General features: G+C 44.9%; 1 long non-coding RNA gene across 9 annotated transcripts in view; it reads right to left on the reverse strand.

Annotated features, from left to right (window-relative positions):
- LOC106510655 overlaps positions 1 to 21,809 on the reverse strand; it is a 30,376-nt gene extending 8,567 nt beyond the window's left edge. For 2 of the 9 annotated variants that reach the window (XR_002344976.1, XR_002344982.1), the window contains exons 1-2: positions 11,041 to 11,620; positions 7,644 to 7,814 (exon numbers count right to left, since the gene is read on the reverse strand). This is a non-coding gene — a long non-coding RNA (uncharacterized LOC106510655). Of the gene's footprint in view, positions 1 to 5,673; positions 5,866 to 6,343; positions 6,735 to 7,643; positions 7,815 to 11,040; positions 11,621 to 11,820; positions 12,348 to 21,667 lie in introns of those variants that run through there. The other 7 variants (XR_002344983.1, XR_002344980.1, XR_002344979.1 and 4 more) reach the window with 7 other exon arrangements.

Here is a 23,613-nt window from a genome sequence, read left to right on the forward strand (position 1 = left end):
TGGCTCTGGTATAGGCTGGTGGCTACAGCTCCAATTAGACCCCTAGCCTGGGAACCTCTATATGCCACGGGTACAGCCCTAGGAAAAAAAAAAAAAAGACACACACAAAGAAGAGTGAATTGCAAATCAAAAGGAAGCTGAGGTACCCCCTTACCCCTCTCTGATAGCCATAATTAGTATGTCTTCAATTAAAAAATCCTGGACTGGATGTGGAAACAAAAGGTGCCCTCCTACAATGAGTATGTGTAGGTAATTTTGTACAATGACTAGCACAGGAACTAGATAATCTAAAGCATAAACATAGTAAGACTGAATGACCCAGGAAGTTCACTCTTGGGCATATACCCTGAAAATGTTCTTTTCAAAATTTAAATGCCCCACTATGGTAATTTAGCACTTTTCACCATAGCAACACATGGAAACACATTCTATGTTGATGGACAGATGATTGGAATTAGGAAGAAAATGTCCATATATCCAAAGGAATAGTGCTCAGCTCCCCCCCCCCAAAAAAAGGCAAAGAAAATGCTGTTGGCAGCCATAGATGGTAAGAAAAACTCTCATACTAAATGAAATGTGTCCAAAAGCTAAACTCCAATACCATGGGAAACCCCTTCCCCTGGACTGTGACAAATGACACCCATGAACCTTTACACAGGAAAGAAACTCATGGACTGGAAAACAGATGTGGTATTGTCAGAGGCATTGTCAGATTGGAGGAGGAAGCTGTGGGGAGGACTGGGAAACCTGACCAAGGAGCTGAAAGGCTTGTATCCTGAGATATCCTGAGAACTATGAAACATTAATCAAGGAAATTTTAAGGTGGACTCAAAGAAAAGGAAAGATATTTCCATGCTCCTGGACTGGAAGAATTGTTAAAATAGCCATACTGCCCAAGCAATCTACAGACTTAATGCAATCTCTATCAAATTACACATGACATTTTTGCCAGAGCTAGAACAAACCAGAACAAACCAAAATTTTATATGCCATAAGAGACCCAGAATTGCCAAAGAAATCCGGAGGGGGGAAAAAAAACAAAGCAGGACACATAACTCCCAGACACATAACTCCCAGACTTATACATGGTATTACAAAGCAACAGTTATTAGAACAGTGTGATATTGGTACAAAAACAGACATACAGATCATGGGAACAGAGCAGAGAGCCCCTAAATAAATCCAGGAAACTACAGTCAATTAATCTTTGACAAAAGAGGGAGTTCCCACTGTGGTGTAATGCGTTTGGTAGCACCTCTGCAGTGCCAGATCCAGGTTCCGTTCCCATCCCAGCACAGTGGATAAGAGGATCTGTTGTTACTGCAGTGTAGGTTGTAACTGAGGCTTAGATTTGATCCCTGGTCCAGGAACTTCCATATGACACAGGGTGGCCAAAAAATGAAAAAAATATATAAATAAATGTTAAAAATATGACCTACAGAATGGGAGAAAATAGCTATAAGCAATACAACTGACAAGGGTTTAATTTCAAAAATAAACAAAAACTCATAACTCAACAAAAATGCAAACCACCTAATCGAAAAATACACCTAATTGAAAAATAGGCAGAAGACCTAAAAAGTTTTTTTTTTTTTTTTTTTTTTTTGCTTTTTAGGGCCACACCCGGGGCATATGGAGGTTCCCAAGCTAGGGTCTAATCAGAGCTACAGCTGCTGGCCTATGCCATAGAAATGCCATATTTGAGCCACGTCTACACCATAGCTCATGGCAAACCCACTGAGTGAACGCAAAGCCAGGGATCAAACCCGCAACCTCATGGTTCATAGTCAGATTGGTTTCTGCTGTACCACAACAGGTACTCCTAAAAAGACATTTCTCCAAAGAAGACACATGAATGGCCAGTAGGCACATGAAAAGATACTCAAAATCACTAATTATTAGAGAAATGCAAATCAAAAACTGCAGTGAGGTACCACTTCACACCAGTCAGAATGGCCATCAAGTCTACAGGAGTTCCAATCATGGCTCAGCAGGTTAGGAACATAACTAGTATACATGAGGATGTGGTTTTGATCTCTGGCCTCACGCCTCACTTCATGGATTGAGGATCTGCCACTGCTGTGACCTGGGCTTAGGTGACCCGGGCTTAGGTGGCAGACATGGTTGAGATCCCCCATTGCTCTGATTCGACCTCCCAGCCTGGGAACTTCCATATGCCGCAGATGCAGCCCTAAGAGGAAAAAAAAAAATCTAAAAAAAATCTACCAATAACAAATGCTGGAGAGGGTATGGAGAAAAAAGAACCCACTACAGTTTTGGTGGGAATGTAAATTGGTACAACCACTATAGAAAACAGTATGGAAGTATGACAAAGGAGGCAAGAACATACAATGGAGAAAAGACAGCCTGTTCAATAAGTGGTGCTGGGAAAACTGGACAGCCACATGGAAAAGAATGAAATTAGAACACTCCCTAACACCATACACAAAAATAAACTCCAAATGGATTAAAGACCTAGATATAAGACCAGACACTATAAAACTCTTAGAGGAAAACATAGGCCAAACACTCTGACATAAATGACAGCAACATCTTCTCAGATCCACCTTCTCAGAGTATTGACAACAAAAACAAAAATAAACAAATGGGACCTAATCAAACCTCGTTTCTGCACAGGAAAGGAAACCCTAAACAACACAAAAAGCCCACAGAATGGGAGAAAATCTTTGCAAATCAATCAACTGACAAGGGATTAATCACCAACATTTATAAGCAACCTCTGCAGCTCCATATCAAAAAAACAAGCCTATCAAAAAATGGGGCAGAAGACAGTTCTCCAAAGAAGACGTACAGATGGCCGAGAAACACATGAAAAGATATTCAACATCATTCATGATTAGACAAATGCAAATCAAAACCACTCTGAGGTGCCATCATCCAAAAATCTACAATCAGTAAGTGCTGGAGAGGGTGTAGAGAAAAAGGAACCCTAGTACACTGTTGGTGGGATTGTAAATTGGTGCAACCACTGTGGAAAGCAGTATGGAGATTCCTCAGAAAACTAAACATAGAACTACGATTTGACCCAGGAATTGCACTGCTGGTCATCTATCCAGAGAAAATCATGGCTCGCAAAGACACGTGTACTCCAAATTGCAGCGCTATTTGCAATAGCCCAGACATGGAAACAACTTAAATGTCCATCAACAGAGGAGTGGATCAAGAAGATGCGGTACATATACACACTGGAATATTACTCAGCCATTAAAAAGGAATGAAATACTGGCATTTTTAGCAACATGGATGGACCTAGAAATTATGCTAAGTGAAGTTAGACAATGAGACACCAACATCCAATGCTTTCACTGACACGTGGAATCTGAAAAAAAGGACACAATGAACTTCTTTGCAGAACAGATGCTGACTCACTGAAAAAACTTATGGTTTCCAAAAGGATTGAGGTTTGGTGTGGGGGGATGCACCAGAGGGATGTGGGATGAAAATCCTATATAACTGGATTGTGATGATCACTGCACAACTATAAATGTAATAAATTCATTGAGTAATAAAAAAACAAAAAATAAACATAAAAGATACCATACATATATACAATGGAATACTACTCAGCCATAAAAAGAACAAAATAATGCCTTTTGCAGCAACATGGATGCAACTACAGATTATCATATTAAGTGAATAAGTCAGAAAGAGAAGGTCAAATACCATATGATATCACTTATATGTGGAATCTAAAATATGGCATAAATGAACCTTTCTATAAAACAGACTCACAGATATAGAGAACAGACTTGTTGTGACAAGGAGGAGAGGGGAAGGAATGGGATGGACTGGAAGTTTGGGGTTATCAGATGAAAACTATTACATTTAGAATGGACAAACAGTAAGATTCTTCTAAGGTATATCCAAATTTCCAATTTCCTGGGATAGACCTTGATAGAAAATGTTAAAAAAAAGAATGTAAAAAAAGAGAGAGACACTATCAAAAGAGTCAAAAGGAAAATTAAAAGAATGGCAGAAAATATTTCCAAATCACTTATGTGAATAAGGGATTAATATCCAGAATATATAGAGAACTCCTAAAACAACAAAAACAATAACAAAATCCTAATTCAAAAATCAGAATTAGGAGTTCCTGTCGCGGTTCACTGGAAAGGAATCTATTATCCATGAGGATGCATGTTTGATCTCTGGTCTTGCTCATGGGTTAAGGATCCCGTGTCAGCTGTGAGCTGTGGTGTAGGTCACAGATGTGGCTAGGATCCTGTGTTGCTGTGCTAGTGGCTGCAGCTCCAATTGATCCCTAGCTTGGGAACTTCCATATGCCACAGGCATGGCTCTAAAAAGACAGAAAAAGGGAGGGGGCATCATATAGAAATACAAAGAAAGAAAAAAAAAGAAATAAAAATATGGGCATCACGTTCATCTCACAGAAATGGGCAAAGAACTTAGACATTTATCCAAAAAGGTGAACTGAATAGTTAATAAGTACATGAAAAGATGCTTAATATCAGTAATCATTAGAGAAATGCAAATAAAAATTACAAGGGTATAAGCTCACACCCATTAAGATGGCTAAGGTTAAAAAAAAAAAACAAAACAGAAAGCAAAGTGTTGAATGAGGATGTTAAGAAACTGGAACACTTGTGTATCATCAGTGGCAGTGTTCAATGGTGAAGTCACTTTGGAAAACAGTATGTAAGCGTCTCAAAAAATTAAAAATAGAATTACCATATGACCCAGCAACTCCACTTTTGAGTATACATCTAAAAGAATTAAAAGCGGGGCCTCAAAGAGATATTTATAAACCTGTGTTCATAGCAGCATTATCCACAAAGCTAAAACATAAAAACAACAAAAGTGCCTGTCAGCCAATGGGCAGATAAACAAAATGTGGTATATACACATACAATGGAATATTGGGTCTAAAAAGGAAGGAAATTCTGCAATACGCTCCACCATGGATGAACTTTGAGGACGTCACGCTAAGTGAAATTATCCCGTCACAAAAAGACAAATATAGTATGATTCCACTTATACGAGGCACTTAGGATATTCAAATCACACAGACAGGCAGAAGGTATAACGGTGGTTGCCAGGGGGTGGGGAGAAAGGAGAACTGGGAGTTACTATTTGGTAGGCATAGATTTTCAGATTTACAAGATGAAAAGAGGCGGGAGTGGATGGTGGTGAATATATTTCATACCATTGAACTGTACAGATAATAAATGAACTGCAGGATACTGTAGATGAATTATACAGTGTTGATGAGAAAACAAGACGTGGAAGAGCATACACAGAATGAGTCCATTTATCTCAAACTCAACAGCAGACATTATATTGCATAAAGATGCATTCGAGGAATGGTTCAATTCAAAATGAGAGTGAATAACAAAAGAAGATGACTTCTGGCAGTTCCTCATCTTGGCACTACCTCAAAATCACCCAGGCTTGGGTCAGGTGGGACAGCTTTCAAATCCGCCTGTGTCTAATTCTGATTTCACTGTGTCTGTGATGTCGGCCTTAGGCATCTGTTGCCAAATCTCCAGGGACTTCTAATGTGAGGACCAAGTTGAGGACGCTGCTCTAACGTGGAACAAGAGGGCTGTGATGGGGAGGGAGGGGCAAAGGCGGGGGCCTCTGGGGAGGGGCCATGGTTTTCTCTGACCTGGGCAGGAGTTTCACAGGTGTTACCTTTCTTATTCTTTACTGTCCATTTATCTCATGCCGCTATTTATATACATTGGCTCTTCTCTTTCTCCACAGTGTGCACATGGGTTCCAGGGCCCACAGTCCTGACTTGGAGTTGCTTATCTACTAAGTACTCCACACAGCAGGGCCAGTCCCATCTGGTCGTGTCCTTGTGGCCAAGCTGTCTTTATTTACCTAAAGGGAAATGAGCCCCCCTTTGCCATCCTCTCCATGGGGCCTTCTCCCCAAGAAAGGAAAACCAGCCTATCCACTTAAGTGCAGGGCTTAAGCCACCACTCTGCTGGTGTCTGCCCTGTGAATTCAGGAGACCAGCAACACAGAGTCCCAGGACCAGGCAATCTCCCAGGTCCCCGAGAGGCAATGCCCCTTCAGGCTCCTCACCCCTAAGCTCAGATGCTCAGAACAAAGCTTTTCCTTTGATCTTTTACTTTACCCATTGCCAGGCAAAAAGAGGTCTCATAAATGCTGGAGAAATATTCCCTTAAGAAATATACTTTTTCAGGAGTAAGGAATTCCTGTTGCGGTGCAGGGAAAATGAATCCGACTAGGAACCATGAGGTGGCAGGTTCGATCCCTGGCCTTGCTCAGTAGCTTAAGGTTATCTAGTGTTGCTGTGGCTATTGGGTAGGCTGGCAGCTGTAGTTCTAATTCGAACCCTAGCCTGGGAACCTACATATGCCATGGGTACGGTCCTAAAGAAAAGGAAAAAAAGGAACATGCATTTCCAGAAGGGTAGGTGGGAAATAATGATATCTCCTTTTTCTCTCTTGTCAGGTCTATGACCTTCTGAGTGTGCCTAGACCCCTTCCAGAGAAGGGAACAGGCAGCTCTTCAGTCCCCATCTTCCCAGTGGTTTGTCAGGCTGAGGGCCTGCTTTCACTTGCCTGCATGGCTCTTGTCACCTGCCCTCTGCTCCTGGGTCTTTCCTCTGCTCCTGGGTCTTTCCTCCCCTTGGTTGAAGCATCACAAAAGCAAGTCCTTTACTTACCCCAGCCCCCAGTGTACAGCTCACCCATTCCTGTAACAAAAAGGACAGTAAGGGGCTGTTGCCCCCACGCTTTGATAAGGCATTTGTCCTGCCCAGCCTGCCACAACCCACAGCCAGCACTTTACAGTTGTCTTGAGGTTTGCTTGGTTTGCTTGGCATAAAACAACACATCCTCTCTCTCTCTCTCTTTTTTTTTGGTCTTTTTAAGGCCGCACCCATGGCATATGGTAGGGGTCAAATCAGAGCTACAGCTGCTGGCCTATACCACAGCCACAGCAATGCAGGATCTGAGCCGCATCTCTGACCTACACCACAGCTCAAGGCAACGCCATATCCTTAACCCATTAAGTGAGGCCAGAAATGGAACCTGAATCCTCATTGATACTAGCTGGGATTGTTACCTTGTAGCTATGATGGGAACTCCTCCTCTCTCTTTTTAACAACTATCTAGTTGCATTTGATGCAGCAGAGGATCCAGACTGAAAAGCTTCACCTTGCTCTACACTGACTAACTTGCCTGTATCTCAGGGCTGCTAAGTTCAGGAGGCTTAGAAGCAGGGCAGGCCCTGCTGTCAGAAGAAAGACTGGCAAACACTAGCCTCCCTCCAGAAAGAAGAACTTTCAAGGACTGATGGGCTGGGGAGCCACTTTTAAAGCCATATGGGGGTGTACTGAGTGAGGCAGCTATTCAGTGCATGTCAAAGACACCTAAAATGGTAGTTTCTTTAGGAAGTTCCCTTGTGGTGCTGCAGGTTAAGGATCTGGCATTGTTGAAGGTAAGGCCCAGGTCCCAACTGTGGGGAAGTTTTGATCCCTGGCCAGGAACTGCCACGTGCTGTGAATGTGGCAGAAAAAAAAAAATGGTATTTTAGGTGATTGCACCCTTTTCTGCAGCTGCCAGCCAGAGAGTTGGTGTGGAGGGACCTCTGGACTATCCTGAGGCAGCCTACCCAGCCCCACTCACTTGTCACCACCGATGTGTGCTGGGATCCACAGCTGGCCTTGATGGCATCTGAGCTGAGGGGGAGATCCAGCAAGGCTGGGAAGGGCTGGACGGCTGTGAAGGGGGCGGGACCTCAATCTTCACCCTCTGCTGCTCTCTTCACTTCAGAACCATCTTCATTCAGTCCTGGGGCTTCAGAGAAGCAGTAAGAGTGATGAGAATAACGATGGTGAACACTCACTGAGCACAGATCTAAACCTCATTCATACACTAACTCCGTGCAACAGCTGAAGCACATGCTCTGGCTCCAAAGCCATTGCTCCCAACCCCACATTTCCTAGGAAGCGCTGGAGTTGACAGGTTTGCGGAGCATGTAGCGCCGGCACTGGCATTAGCCTTGCCATGATCCCTCTCATAAGGGGCTCAGAGTCCTTCAGTGTGTCCTGGGGTCCCAAGGAGGCCACACACCCTTCCAAGCACTGTGTAGTTCTCAAGCCAGCAAATGGCCAGGAATCAGGAACAACAGATACATGTGTGACCCTTGGAGTTCCCATTGTGGCAGAGCAGAAATGAATCCGACTAATATTCATGAGGATGTGGATTTCATACCTGGCCTCCCTCAGTGGGTCAGGGATCTGGCATTGCTGTGAGATGTGGTATAGAGTGAAGATGCGGCTCGGATCTTATGTTGCTGTGGCACCGGCTGGCAGCTGCAGCTCTGATTCTACCCCTAGCCTGGGAACTTACATATACTTCAGGTGTGGCCTTAAAAAGCAAAAAAAAAAAAAAAAAAAAAAAAGCAAAAAAAAATAGTGGAATCATAACCTTATACTGTCTTACCATGTAAGGAGTAAGAAGAAAGAACCAATGAACTTACTTTGAAGATCATTTGAAGATTAATTACACAATCTTACAGCTATTTATCCTCTTTAGAAATACACATATTTCAGGTATAACATTATTACTAGGGCAGGAAAATTATGACCTAAAATAACTAATCAGGAATTCTCATTGTAGCTCAGAGGTATAAAACCCCACTAGTAACCACGAGGACACAGGTTCGATCCATGGCCTTGATCAGTGGGTTAAGTGTCTGGCTTTGCTGTGGCTGTTCTGTAGGCTGGCACTGCAGCTCCAATTTGCCCCCTACCCTGGGAACTTCTCTATGCCACATGTGTATCCCTAAAAAGCAACAAAACAAAAAATAAAAACAAAAACAGAATTGTAGGTTACTGGAGTTCCCTTGAGCCTCAGTGGGCTGAAGATCTGACATTACTGTTGTGGCTTGGTTTGCTGCTGTGGCATGGATGGATTCCTTGGCCCCAGGAACTTCCACATGCCATGGATGCAGCTGAAAAGAAAAAAAAATTGCAAGTGACTTTTGTATATTATTAGAGGAGCTATAGCAGTAATTTCTAGTTTTTGGAGTCTTACAAAGCCCCCCCACCTTTTTTTTTTTCCCAAATTGTACTGCCAAGGACAGATTTATTTAAACATGGAATAGAACAAGTTGTAGCAGTTTCAAATAATCCTGCAAGCCTCCATATCACACAGATAAAACAAAATGGATATTTTTATGATTTCTTTCTAAACCCTATCTAACCAAATTCTTTGACCTCGTTTTCCATCACAGGACCATCTCTCCCTTAGTGGTCGAATGGGAGAGGGAATCTGTGTCTTCCTGAGCCTCCCTTAACTAGGAAGATTGGAAGGTTTCAAATTGGACTCTGCGAGTCCATTAGTTAGCATTAAAAGTAAGCCTACAGGATTTCAGTTTTAGTGATACAAATGAATGACGGATGACTCGGACTCTTCTGTGCAAGTGTAAAATAAAGAGCATAAAGCATTAATCTTCCACACCTCACAGGGGTATGATGAGGCTCAAGAGAAGTAATCCTTCTAAAACACTGCCTAGTACCTGTGAAATGTATAAAACACATCCACTCTTATTGTCATGGTCATTGTCAAACAGGAGTGTCCTCAACTTTCTTCCTCATTACCTCTAAATATTTCATCCTTTTCCTATCCAAGGTTGGCGGCTCACCTGTGTTCATGGCCTCGTCCCTGCCTTTCTTCTCCACTCTCTTGCTTCATCACATGGACTCATATCTTTAGCCATCATTCTAAACAATTCTCACTCCATCTTTTGTCTCTATCAGGGACTTTTCATTTATAGGCAGACTTCTGTGAAGAATTTTCTGCTGCCACCGCTTCAGCTTCCTCATCTCCACCATATTTTTTATTTTATTTTTGTCTTTTTGCCTTGTTTAGGGCCACTCCCGTGGCATATGGAGGTTCCCAGGCTAGGGGTCGAATCGGAGCTGTAGCCACCAGCCTACGCCAGAGCCACAGCAACGCGGGATCCGAGCTGCGTCTGCGACCTACACCACAGCTCACGGCAACGCCGGATCGTTAACCCACTGAGCAAGGGCAGGGACCGAACCTGCAACCTCATGGTTCCTAGTCGGATTCGTTAACCACTGCGCCACGACGGGAACTCCAGAAAATTTTCTTTTAAACAGAGATCAAATCCAAGTTCAAGTTTTGCACTAGCTTACTTTTAAAATTAGCTGACTGAAATTTTAAACTTAGCCCCAACCATGCACAAAATTCTTTTCTCATTGTCCACTTCCCACAAACCTTCCATCACTTTCTGTCTGTATCTCTATTACTCTGTCCCCCATCCATTCAAAATAGCAAGCTGTAAGACAGCCTCTATTCTCTTCACAAAATGCAGTTACATTCCTCCATTCAGCTTAAGTGCAATAAGGTATTCTTAATATTGATGACTCTAGAGACATGTCTATATTAGTTAGACCAATAAACTTTAATATTAACATCTAATGAATATCAAATATTGAAATTTTGCAGTTCACGTGAACCAAAAATTAATTTAGGTATTTTGAGAATTTAGGTAAGCGCTTAATTTCCTTTAAGCTAAATAAGTAGTAGAGCTCTTTTATGAATTCATTTTGGCAATGCCATGCATGGACCATACACACAAGGACACACACAAACAAGCAAAACAGAGACCTCATATTTCTCATTTCAAAGTATTAGGTATATCTGTGTCAAACCTGTCAGTTATGAGAGAGATTGGATTCAAATTTATGCTCCTGCAAGGATTCCAATATATGCCCCATGTGGAAAAAACAAACAGAAAGAGCAGCCCCAGACTGATGGGTGCACTTTAAATTTTCTCCTACGTGATGCCAACACTCCAGGTCCATGGTACCCTCACCTGGAAACCAAGGGTTATATTTGACCACGGCTTCTAACAATTCCTCTCATTACACTCTGTTACCTGAGCCCCTGACTGGTTTACCACACATTTAAGTAACTGAATATAAAGTTTAGTTTCTTGTGATTGATTCCTCCCCATTGTTATCCTGGTTTAAAGTTTCTACGGGCCACTCACGGTCACGACTCCTTCGTATGCAAGGCTACTGTTTCCGCTGTCTGTAGTTCCATTTTTCCTGCTCCTGGCAGATCTTCCTTTTTTTTCTCCCCTCACAGCAAACCTTCTCTTCCAGGCCCATGGTGGGGGCTACTCTGCCGCATCCAGTGCTGCAGGGCAACGAGAGATCCTGAAAGAGGGAGAGCACGGCACAACCAAACACACAAGACTCCTTTACATCTAGAAAGTGGGGGCCAGGAGGCACTCTGTTCCACAGAACAAAGGCGCCTAGGCTTTAGCCCACATGACTTTTATTAGGGAAGGTGAGGTAGGGTCATGAGCAAAATCAGGTGCAGGCAATGATAAAGCTCTCTTTGTGGTTGTGCTTTTGCACGTGTGCCAAATTTGTTTACTGCAGAAATCAGCAGTTTCAGGGTCTCCAACAGTTGGGGACTGTGTTTAGAGGTGGGGCTCAAGCAAAAGGAAGAAGAACGTGTGTTATAAAACTTGAATTCTTGGGAGTGCCTGTCCTGGCTCAGTGGTAACGAACTGATCAGTATCCATGAGGATGAGGGTTTGATCCCTGGCCTCACTCACTGGGTTAAGGATCTGGTGTTGCCATGAGCTGTGGTGTAGGTCACAGATGTGGCTCAGATCTGGTGTTGCTGTGGCTGTGAAACAGGCTGTCCGCTGTAGCTCCAGTTGGACCCCTGGCCTGGGAACTTCCATATGCCACAGATATGGTGCTAAAAAAAGACAAAAAAAAAAAAAAAAGAAAGAAAAACAAACAAACAAAAAAACCATTGCATTCTCCTTGACTCTTTCTTCCTGAGCAGGTGTCACCCATTGAAAGCCTTCGCCTCATGTGCCTTTTTCCATCACTGAGAATGGTGAGATCTAGGGACCAAAGATGCCAGATTGAAAAGATTTACCTTAGGGATAAATAAATCATTTTGAAAATGAGAGAAATGTCCTACCAGACAATGTTTCCCTGTCATCTCATGGATTCTTTCCTCTGAAAAATAAAGCAGTTTTGTTTGGAGTGAAACATCCCCAGGTCATAGGGTAATTTGTTGTCCAGCCCAAGCAGGACCACATCCAGGCCCCCTAGGACAAGTCCTGTTCCACCATCCCGTCATAGGACTGCGAAGGGGCAGAGCTGAGTGGCATTTCTGTCATCCTTCTATCTGGGTTCCTACCCTCAACAAGATGTCAACATCAAGGTACGTACAGTACAGGAGTTTCCTGGTAGCCTACTGGTTAAGGACCCAACATTGTCGCTGCTGTGGCTTGGGTAACTGCTGTGGTGCGGGTTTGATCCTAGGCCAAAGAATTTCTGAATGCCTTGTCCAAAAAAAAAAAAAAAAGAGTCCAGGGAAAACAAATTTCACAAACAGATTCTGCTACCTTTCATAGAAACTTGTTTTGACTGTTGAAGTCTTCCAGTTGGTGAATATTATTTTATTTTGTTTATTTTTTATCTTTTTAGGGCAGCACCCACAGCATATGGGGTTCCCCAACCCTAACCCTAACGCTGACTGGAACCCTTAGCCTAACAGAAAACTTCAACCTAAAACAAAACCTAAACATAGCAAGAACTCAAACACCAACATGAACCGTTAACACTAACACTAAGCCCTAAACCAACCAAAACCAACCCCAACCCCTAACACTAACACAACTTCGAACCCTAAAACTAACACTAATCCTAAAACTAACTGCCAACCTAACCCTAATCGAAACCCTAATCCTAAAATGAATCCTAAACCTAACCGGAATTGGAGCCCCAACATGAACCCTAACACTAACCCTAACACATAAACCAAACTGAACCCTAAGCCTAATCCTAACTCAAACCCTAACACTAAACCTAACCTGAACCCTAACCCTAAAAGGAACTGGAATCAGAACAATAACCCTAAATGAAATCATAACCCTAAATCGAACCCTAAACTTAACCTGAAACCAGGACCCAACATGACCAATAACATTAACCCTAACTCCAAAACTAAAGTGAATCATAAGCCTAACCCTAACTTGAACTCAAACACTAACTGTAACCCTAAACAGAACACCTACCCTAAGAAAAACCTAACCCTAAAATGAACCCTAATCAGATCCTAAACACCCACAAGGAACCCTAACACTACCCCTCAACCCTATGCTGCAATGAGCACTAACATAACCCTAAACCTAAGCAGAACCCTAAACCTAACTGGAATTTACCCTAACAGAAACGCTCAATCTAAAATAAAACCTAACCCTAACATGAACCCAAAACCAATGTGAACCCTAACACTAACACCTAAACCGAAACAAAACCTAAGCCTAATCCTAATTTGAACCCTAAATCTAACCCTAACTGGCAACCTAACCCTAACCAAAACCCTAACCCTAAAACGGACCCTAAACCTAACCCAAACCCGAGCCCCAACGTGAAACCTAACACTAAACCTAACACCTTAACAAAACTGAAACCTAAGCCTAATCCTAACTCGAACCCTAACATTAACATTAACCCTAACCTAAACCCTAACCCTAAAATGAACCGTAAACAGAACCCAAGAACCTATATGAACACCAACACTACCCTTAACCCCTAAAGTGAACCAAATCCTAACAATAACTGTTGCCCTAACCCTAACCGGAACTGGAACCAGAACCAGAACCCTAATGAATCCCTAACCCTAAAATGAACCCTAACCTTAACCTGACCCCGAGCCAAAACATGAACCCTAACATACAACCTCAACCCTAAATCGATCAGAAACCTAACCCTAGACCTTAACTGAACCCTAACCCTAACCCTACACCTAAGCCTAACCCTAACAGAAACCCTCAACCTAAAATGAAACCTAACCCTAACAAGAACCCAAACACCAACATGAAACCTAATACCAACACTAACCCCTAAACCGAACCGAACCTTAACCCTAACCCTAACCCTAATTCGAATCTCAGTACTAACTCTAACCCTAACTTCAACCTAAACCTAACTGGAACCCTAAACCTAACTGGAACATTATCCTAACAGAAACCCTCAATCTAAAATAAAACCTAACCCTAACATGAAACCAAAAACCAAAGTACACCCTAACACTAACACCAAAACCGAACCAAAACCTAGCCCTAACCCTAATTCAAATCCTAACCCTAAACCTAAATCTAAACCTAACAGGCAACCTAACCCTAACCAAAACCCTAAACCTAAAATGAACCCTAAACCTATCCCAAACCCGAGCCACAACATGAATCCTAACACTAAACCTAACACTTCAAACTAAAAACTAAGCCTAATCCTAACTCGAAACCTAAATCTAACCATAACCCTAAACAAACCCAAGAACCTACATGAACACTAACACTACCCGTAACCCCTAAAGTGAACTGAACCCTAACCATAACCCTTGCCCTGAACCCTAACCTTAAGCCTAACCCTAAGCAGAACTGGAATGGAACCCTAACCCTAATGAATCCCTACCCCTAAAATGAACCTAACCTTAACCTGACCCCGAGCCCCAACATGAACCCTAACACACAACCTAAACCACAAACCGATCAGAAACCTAACCCTAGACCTTACCCGAACCCTAACACTAACCCTACACCTAAGCCTAACCTGAACACTACCAGCTCCAGGCTCTGCACTGGCCTTGGGCACCTGTCATCCTCCCCCTCAAAGTGAAATCAAGTTCCCCACATAGGGGGTTACTTCTCTCTCCATGCCTCTTAGGGCACTGACCCTGTCCTACCCCACCCCACTACTTGAAATCAATCAGCCCTCCCCCACTTAATCCATGTGACCTGGCTCTAGGAGAGGTTCCCCCAGCAGGGGTCAACGTCAGAAGGACAGATGGAAAAAGAAGGATCTTTGGGGAGAACTCTCAAAAGAAAGGGCACACAGTTGAACACAGCCCACCCACCAAATACCCCTGGATCGTACACACTCCATTTCACACCAGCAGCCCAGCTTTCCAGATGCCAAACCCCATGTAAGCCGGATTCAAGAAATCTACAAGCTCAAGATTTAAGCCAGGTGTTTCTGGTTCAGAATCCAGCCAGGGCAGAAACAAAGGACACTCAGACCCTGGCTAGACTCTCAAACTGTCTGGTGACTGTGCCACCGGACCAGGCTAGAAGTGCCCCCATCAAATGCTGATGGCACACACATGTCCCCTGGGTGAAGTCAGGCAATCTGAGCTAGAAAGTCAGAGGCACACTGTAGCCAACTCCTCCTCTCTTGGGACCTCATTATGGTTCCGCCATCCACACTTGAAACCCCACCTCTCAGCCTCTTTGGGGAGCTGCAGGTGTGTTCTACCGGCCCTCTGCTGCCCTCTAGCGGCCGTCCGCTCTCACACCAACTTTCAACCCTTCCTGCCTCCCTCCTCCACCCCAGAGACTGAATTGACCTTGGGTACCTGCCATGCTTACTTCCTTCCTCCTCAACTACTAAACACAGTGAGATGCCATACAGAGTGGGTATTTTTCATTCAGTGTCTCCCAGGGCACTCACCCCTCCCTACCCACCCCACTATTTTAAGACAAAACACTCATACACGTCACAAGACTGGCTTTAAATCAATCAGTCCCCCTCTTGATTCACGTGATTTGGCGATCGGTCAGGATCCCCCGGCAGGGGCTGAGGACAGATGGAAAAAGATAATTTGGTGGGGAACCCTCGAGGGAAAGGGCACAGGGATGAGCACAGCTTCTTCACAATCCACAGGCAATACCACCACGGCATTTTTTCCAAAGCCCATACAAACCTGAAGCTTGAAAACTGCGAGGACAAGAGTCAAGTCAGGTATTTCCGGACCTAGAGTCCTGCCTCTGGAGAATCAAAGGGCAATGAGACCCCAGAAAGACTGTCAAACTGTCAGGCCCCAGGGACACTTGATGTGGCTGGAAGTCCCATAAGATGCTGAAGGCATCTATCCCCTTTGTGACGTGAGGAAATTTGGGCCAGAGATTCAGAGGTGCCCTGTAACCAAACCAGGTACTCTGAGCATGTCCTGGGAGTTCCACCAACCCATCCTCAACCCCATCTCTGAGTTTGGAGGTGCAGCCAGGGGCTCTGCAAGAAGAAGACAATTTGGGGGAGAACTGTCTAGAGAAAGGGCACAGAGATGAGCACAGCCCATCCACCAAAATACGACTGCACTTCCACCAGCCATTCATGACCACCAGCCTCTGCGTTGTCCCTCACAGAGGGCCAGAATGGTCTATAACTAAGGCCTTGCACTGTCCCTAACTAGACTTAAGTGTCTCTAGTAATGCCCTGAGCTATCTGTAACTAAATCCTCAGGCTGTCCCTAAGTAGACCTATGCTATCTCTCTATCTAAGACCCTGTACTGTCCCTAGCTAGACCTAGGTGGCCCTGTGATGGTCCTGAATTTCAACAAGCACAGCCCCCCCCCCCCCCGCAGGCTAGGTATGTGTTTCCTGCAGCCCCCGCCACAAAATACCAGGGAAGGGGTTGGAATAGGAGATGCTCACTCTCAGTCCTGGAGCCTGAGGTCAAGGTGTTGGCAGCCCACTTCCGTGGGTTTTGTGGACAGTCAGTCTCAGGTGTTTCTGACCTGCTGGGGTTATATCTGGGCGGTCCTGTGGTTGCATCACCCCATCTCTGTCATCACATTGCTTTCTCCTTCATGCATCTGTGTCCAAACTTCCCCTCATGAAACCCCCTCCATCACAGTCCATCACAGTCCATCAAGTGGCCTCATCTCAACTCAGGAAGCTCCGCAGTGACCGATCTCATACTTAGTCCCATTCTGAAGTCCTGGGGAGTCCATGCATTTTCCTGGGGGCCTCTCAGAGTGACAATGTTTGTGGGGGGGATGGGAGTGATCCAAGGCTGGAATCCAGGAGCCTCCTGGAGGAAGTGGTGTCCTGACCCTGGGAGGATGGACCGGCAGAGGAGGGAGGGATCTCTCGAGGGCCAGGAAGGAGATGTCAGGACAGGATATGGGAGGCAGGCAGCCTTCTCATTAATGTGTGGGGCCATTCAGGGGCAGATGCAGAGTGACCTAGGGGACATCCTCTGTTTGTTCCCAGGAAGGCGGCCAGCCATGGGCTCCCTGCCAGGTTGGGGCAAATGTGGTCAGGTTTGAAGATGGGTCCCCAGGCCACCTTTGAGGAGAAGTGCCTTGGTCATGTCTGGGGACTTGGAGCCACCAGCCTGCCAGAGAGTAGGCAGGCTGGCAGCACGTGAGGCTGCATGCAGGACTCCAGAGAGCTGAACATGCTTCCTCCGGGCCAGGCCCCATCCGGGACAGAGGGCAGCTGCCGCTGCAGGCATTCCAGCCTCAGAGGTCACTGCAGGGATCTCTCAAGGGGAAAGCAGCAGATTCCGCTTCACTGACAGGACAGCCCACTGCCCAGCTATGGATCTGAAACCCAAGGAAGGAAGGGGTTCATCTAGGGTCAGGGCTGAGGCCACCACCCCACCCAGTGCTCTTGCTGTCCTTCCAGGATGGCAAGAATCACTTCCACTTGCTGTTGGGGGGTAAACACAGGGCTCCTGCCTTGGGCATCAAGTCCTCACATCTCAGACACTGGCCCAGAATAGCCTGGGAGCCCTCAGAAGGCACAGAGACCTCATTCCTATCCTGCGTGGTGGGAGCCCAGGAGTCGAGCCTGCCCTCAGCCACTTTAATCACCCACCCATAAGGAATTTCACAGTCTCTTCTCTCTACAAAGAGTGATAAAGAAACTGTTACTCCATGAGGCAGTGGGAGTCCTTAGGATCATGCTACATCACACACCACAGTTGGTTTCCGGAGACCACAGCGTATGGGCCAGGGATGCACATGTCTCCCCAAGGCTACATGGCCTCAATGTGAAACTGCCTGTTAGGGACCCAGATGCTTCTGTACCTTTGATTCTCAATGAATATGAAGGTCGGTTACAACCAGAAGGTCAAAGGACTGCAAGGCCATGGTCTCTGTGTAGTTGATGTGACCAGGGCCACACTCAACATTTGGAGGGTTATTCCCTCTCTTGGAAGGTTAAGAGGATATGAAGGAGGAGGCATTTGCTCAAGGACATGGATGTTGGGAAGTGAAGAACCCCAAGGGACTGTGTAGGCTGTCCAGGTAGCTATGCATTACCCAGGAGCACAATCAGCTCAGTAATTGGCCATGGGGGCTTGAGTAGCCAAGGCTGACCTCAGCTAGAAGGCCAGGGATGCCTGCCTGGATGGTTAAAGGCCAAAGATTGTTCTGAGACATATTTCTAGATCCATGCAGATGGAACAAAGGATCCATCCAGCCCCAGGAGGGCCCCACTAGCCCTCAAGAAGGCAGCACCTGGGGGTTGGCAGCTCAGTGCATAAACCCACACATGTCTACTGAATACCCTGCATGTTAGGGCTGTGCTAAACCTGGGGCTGCCCAGACAGAGTCAGGCTTGTATTCCCCTTCCCAGGAGGGAAAACCTGCATACCTCTGAGGCCCTAAGAACCGGTGCCTGAGGTTGAGTTCAATTTGAAAAATGAGTGACCAGAGTATACATTTTATCTTCTATTAGAGCCCAGACTGGAGGGGCAGAAAGACAATAGCCTAGCTCAACAATGACCCTCACCCTGACCCTAAACCCTGACCTAACTGTAGCCCTAGCCTGTACCCTAAGCCTGTACCTTACCCATTCTCAAACCCATATCCTACCTGTACCCTAATTCTAACCCCTACTCTAACACATGACTCAAACACTCTGAGACCAAAACAATAAATCTTAATCAATAACCATAACCATAAGCCATAAAATGTATTCATTAACTACATGCATAAATAAGTCATAACCATTAACCATAACCACAACCATAAACCATAACTCAGCCCCAGATCCCACACCCTAATGCCCTAATGCCCAACCCTCCAAACCACTAACACCAAGCCAAATCTAATCAAATCACACAAATTCATCATAAAAGAGAAAACTATGCCAATATACTTTATAAGCAGGAATATAAGACTGTTCCACAAAATAAGAGCAACATGAAACCAACAGAACAGTACACGGACGATGCCATAAACAAGTGTCTCTACACCAGAAATTTCAGGTTGTTCAACAAACTAAAACCAAGCAATAGGAGTTCCGGCTGTGGTGCAATAAGACTGGCGGCATCTTGGGAGTACTGGGATGCAGGTTCAATCCCTGGCCTGGCAGAGTGGGCTTAGGATCTGGCATTGCTGCAGCTGCAGCTTAGGTACTGACTAAAGCCTGGATCTGATCTCTGGCCAAGGAACTCCATATATGGGGCAGCCCCAAAACAACAACCAAAAAAACCCCAAGCAATATGTTAAACCATAATAATGATGTGAATTAAAAACACTATGATCATATCAATTATTGTAGAAAAAGCTATAATCCAAATAAAGTGCTATTTCATAATACAAACTCTCAAGAAATTAGGAATAAAAGGACATTTGTTCAATATGGAAAAGAATAGCATACATACAAAGCTACAGCAAACACCATGCTCAGTGTTGAAGACTGAAACATTTACTCCTGAAGTCAGGAACAATGCCAGGAAGCACCTTCACCACTGCTACTCAGTAGTGTACCAGAAGTTCTACCCAGAGTCTTGAGGAAAGAAAGAAAAGGCATCCATGTATGAATGGAAAAATTAAAACTGTCTATGCATAAAACACAGATCACATCATCTTATATATAAAACTTCCTACGTCAAAAAATTATATGAGCTAGTCAACTAATTCAGCAAGTTATAGGACAAAACCTCAGTTCACAAAAATGTACTTGAGGTGTTCCTGCAGTAGCACAGTGGGTTAAGAATCCGACTGCAGGGAGTTCCCCTCGTGGCTCAGCTGAAATGAATCTGACTAGTATCCATGAGGATGTGGGACCCATCCCTGGCCTCGCTCAGTGGGTTAAGGCTCTGGCGTTGCTGTGAGCTGTGGTATAGGCCAGTGGCTGTAGCTCCAATTTCCAATTTGACATCTAGCCTGGGAACTTCCATATGCCGCGGGTGTAGCCCTAAAAAAAAAAAAAAAAAAAAAAAAAAAGAATCCCAACTGCAGCAGCTCAGGTCGCTGCAGAGGTGCAAATTCAATCCCTGGCTCGGGAACTTCCATATGCCACAGATGCGGCCATTAAAAAAAAAAAAAGAAAAAGAAAAAGGAAAATCTATTTGATATGTATACACATGCAATAAATAATCTGAAAAAAAGATTTATGAAAATATAAATAATGTCAACATTAATATATAGGAATATATTAATCAAGATAAAAGACTTGTTTTTATGTATGTAAAGCTGTCTGTACTTTCAAAATTACTGAAAAGTAAATTACTTTTCAAAACAGCATGTCAGAAGTCCCTGTTGTGGCTCAGCAGTAACGAACCCGACTAGTATCCATGAGGATGTAGGTTCGATCCCTGGCCTCACTCAGTGGGTTAAGAATCTGGCATTTCCATGAGCTATGGTGTAGGCTGCACACTCAGCTCAGATCTGGCATGCCTGTGGCTGTGGCATAGGCCAGAAGCTGCAGCTCCGATTTGACCCCTAGACTGGGAACTTCCATATACTGAGGGTGCGGCTCTAAAAAGAAAAACAAAAACACCAAGTCAATACCATGCTGGAAAAGCAAAGAAAACATCAAACTTCCATAAAGAGGCCAAGCCCTGTACAGATCCAGTTCACCCAAAGTCCACATGTAATTCAGAGGCACTGTGGGAGAATCACATCAGGAGCCACTTGCTTCTGTGTTGTGGATGATCTGGATGTGGCAGAAACCGTGGGATTTTCATGTTCCAATTTTCCACATTATTCTTAAAAAAAACAAAACAAAACAAAAAAACAAAACCTACTAGAGATTACAAATGAATTCAGTAAAGTTACAAAATCAAAACACAGAAATCAAATGTATTTCCAAACACTAATAATGGACCATTGGAAAGAGAAATAAAACAACTCTATTTCCAATTGCATCAGAAAGAACAAAATACCTAGAAATAAATTTAATCAAGGACATGAAAGACCTGATCACTGATCACTTGAAGACACTGAAAAAGACACAAATCAATGGAAAAATACCCCATGCTCATGGAACGGTAGAGTTCATACCGTTAAATGTCCATCTAATGGAAAAATTGGCGTTCGTCCCCAATCCCAGGGGCGTTTTTCCCAGAAACAAAGCAAACCCTCGCACCCGTTCGTGTGGAGCCACAAAGGGCCCCAAGTGGCCAAAGCGGCCCTGAGAGGGGAGAACAGGCTGGGGGCGTCTCCGCCCCGACCTCACACTTATTGTGAAGCTTCAGGCACCAAAACTGTGGAATCGCCTCCAACAGGCGCCCACAGCAGAGAGCCCAGAACTAAACCCACACGACGGGGTCGGTTAACTTAGGACAAAGGGGCTAAGGACACACCGCGGGGAAGGGCAGTCCCCACAGGCAAGGTGCTGCAAACACGACCCCGCATGCCTGCCGTCTACACCGCACACAAAACTGAGTAGATCCCAGCTTTCCCATCGAGCCCTTCCTGCGTCTTCTGAAGAGGGACCGCCCTCAGCCGCACGCGGGAAGCTTCTCCCCACTTTCCCTCACGTCTCCTCGCCTTTTCCTCCCTCGTCGCCTGGTCAGCATGGAACCCGGCTCCCGTCGGCGTGGATGCATGTGGTCCTGACCTAGTCCCCCGTGGGTCCCCAGGAGACGGAGGCCCCTCTGCAGAAACACCGCCGCGGGTCCCAGCGCACTGAGCAGACACGACTGCCCTCAGCTGCGTGGAGGGGAGCCCAGCCCGCCAGGACCTCGCTGTGGGTCCGTGAGGAGCTCGCCCCCTGTGGTCAGGGCGGGAAGTGCAGGCCTCGCCTCCCTCACGATCACTCGACACGGCGCCCCTGCTGGCCGAACTGCTGAATCCACTAGACGGTGGAAATCAGACTGAAATGGAAACGATATTCCCAAGCTTGTCTAAAAAGCGTTAAAAAACAATCAATTGAAAACTATTTGGCATGAAATAAATGCAGACGCAAACTTCACAGCTTACACCAAATTAGTTCAAAATTATGGCCAGATCCTTTGCCAGGGCCTCCTGCTATTTTTCAAAACGTGGCCCAGTTGGAGGCTGATATTGAGGGCCTCAGAGGAGCTCTTCCGGAGGTCCTTTCTGCTAAGACCCCACCTGGGCTAAGATGCAACTACATGCTTGAGGAAGAGAGTATATGGAGCCTTCGTGGAAGGATCTAGGAAAACACCCCCAAAGGCACACAGCTCTAAATCTGCACATAGGAATCTTCTGATTTACATCTTAGTTGGAAAGCTTCTCTTTGATAGAAAGCAAATTTAAGATAGTGAAGTTGGATGGGCAGGCTAGCCTCTTGAAGTATCATTAAGTAGGATACACAAGTCTTCCAAGAACTAAAAACAACCATCTTCGCTAATCCCATCCATACACAACATAAACGTGGCTCTAGGAAGAATTTAAATCCCACCCACCCTTCTTATTGATATCAAAGTCTCCATTTTCTTCTCATGTCTGGGCTTTGGAAAAAGAACTGTCCTACCTACACTCAGGAAAGAAGAGGAGTTCCCGTTGTGGCTCAGTGGTTAACGAATCCGACTAGGAACCATGAGGTTGCAGGTTCGATCCCTGGCCTCGCTCAGTGGGTTAATGATCCGGTGTTGCCATGACCTGTGGTCTAGGTCGCCGATGCGGCTCGGATCCCGCGTTGCTGTGGCTCTGGAGTAGGCCGGTGGCTACAGCTCCTATTCAACTCCTGGCCTGGGAATCTCCATATGCCTCGGGAGTGGCCCAAGAAATGGCAAAAAGACAAAAAGACAAAAAAAAAAAAAAAAAAGAAAAACTTAACTAGTAACTGCCCTACACCTCTGATCATAGGAAATCTTCCCAGAAGTTCTTTAAAATGCTTACATCTTTCCTTGGGCCCTTCTGCCAGCAAGAGCCATGTCCTCCAGGTCCTGAGAACCAAGTGTTTAAATGCGAACATCCAAGGAAATAACCCTGACTGGGGGTGTGCTGCTTTTAATTGTGTTTCTTGCCTCCTGTCATAAAATATGAAGAATTTATTTCTTCACCCAATAAGTGCAATTAAAACCTCCTCCTGCCCAAAAAAGAAAATCTCAATGCTTTCTTCCTTTGTGTGTCCAATCATTGAAAGTAACTTAGTCCACTAAAGTCACTCTCTGAGATTGGAAAGGAAAATGCTAATTGTAGGCAAACTGGGTATTTTATCCACTCTGATTGACTTTAAAAACACCAAGACAAAACAAAACAAAACAAAACAACAACAAAAAAAGGAGTTCCTGTCGTGGCTCAGTGATTAACGAATCCAACTAGGAACCATGAGGTTGCGAGTTTGATCCCTGGCTTTGCTCAGTGAACTGTGCAAGGATCTGGCGTTGCCGTGAACTGTGGTGTAGGTCACAGACGCAGCTCGGATCTGGCATTGCTGTGGCTGTGGTGTAGGCTGGCAGCAGCTCCGATTAGACCCCCTAGCCTGGGAACCTCCATATGCCACAGGTGGGGACCTAGAAAAGGCATAAAGACAAAAAACAAAAACAAAAAACACCAAGACAGGAGTTCCCGTCGTGGCGCAGTGGTTAACGAATC

The sequence above is a fragment of the Sus scrofa genome, chromosome 6 (genome assembly GCF_000003025.6).
Source record: "Sus scrofa isolate TJ Tabasco breed Duroc chromosome 6, Sscrofa11.1, whole genome shotgun sequence".
Classification (NCBI taxonomy): Eukaryota; Metazoa; Chordata; class Mammalia; order Artiodactyla; family Suidae; genus Sus; species Sus scrofa.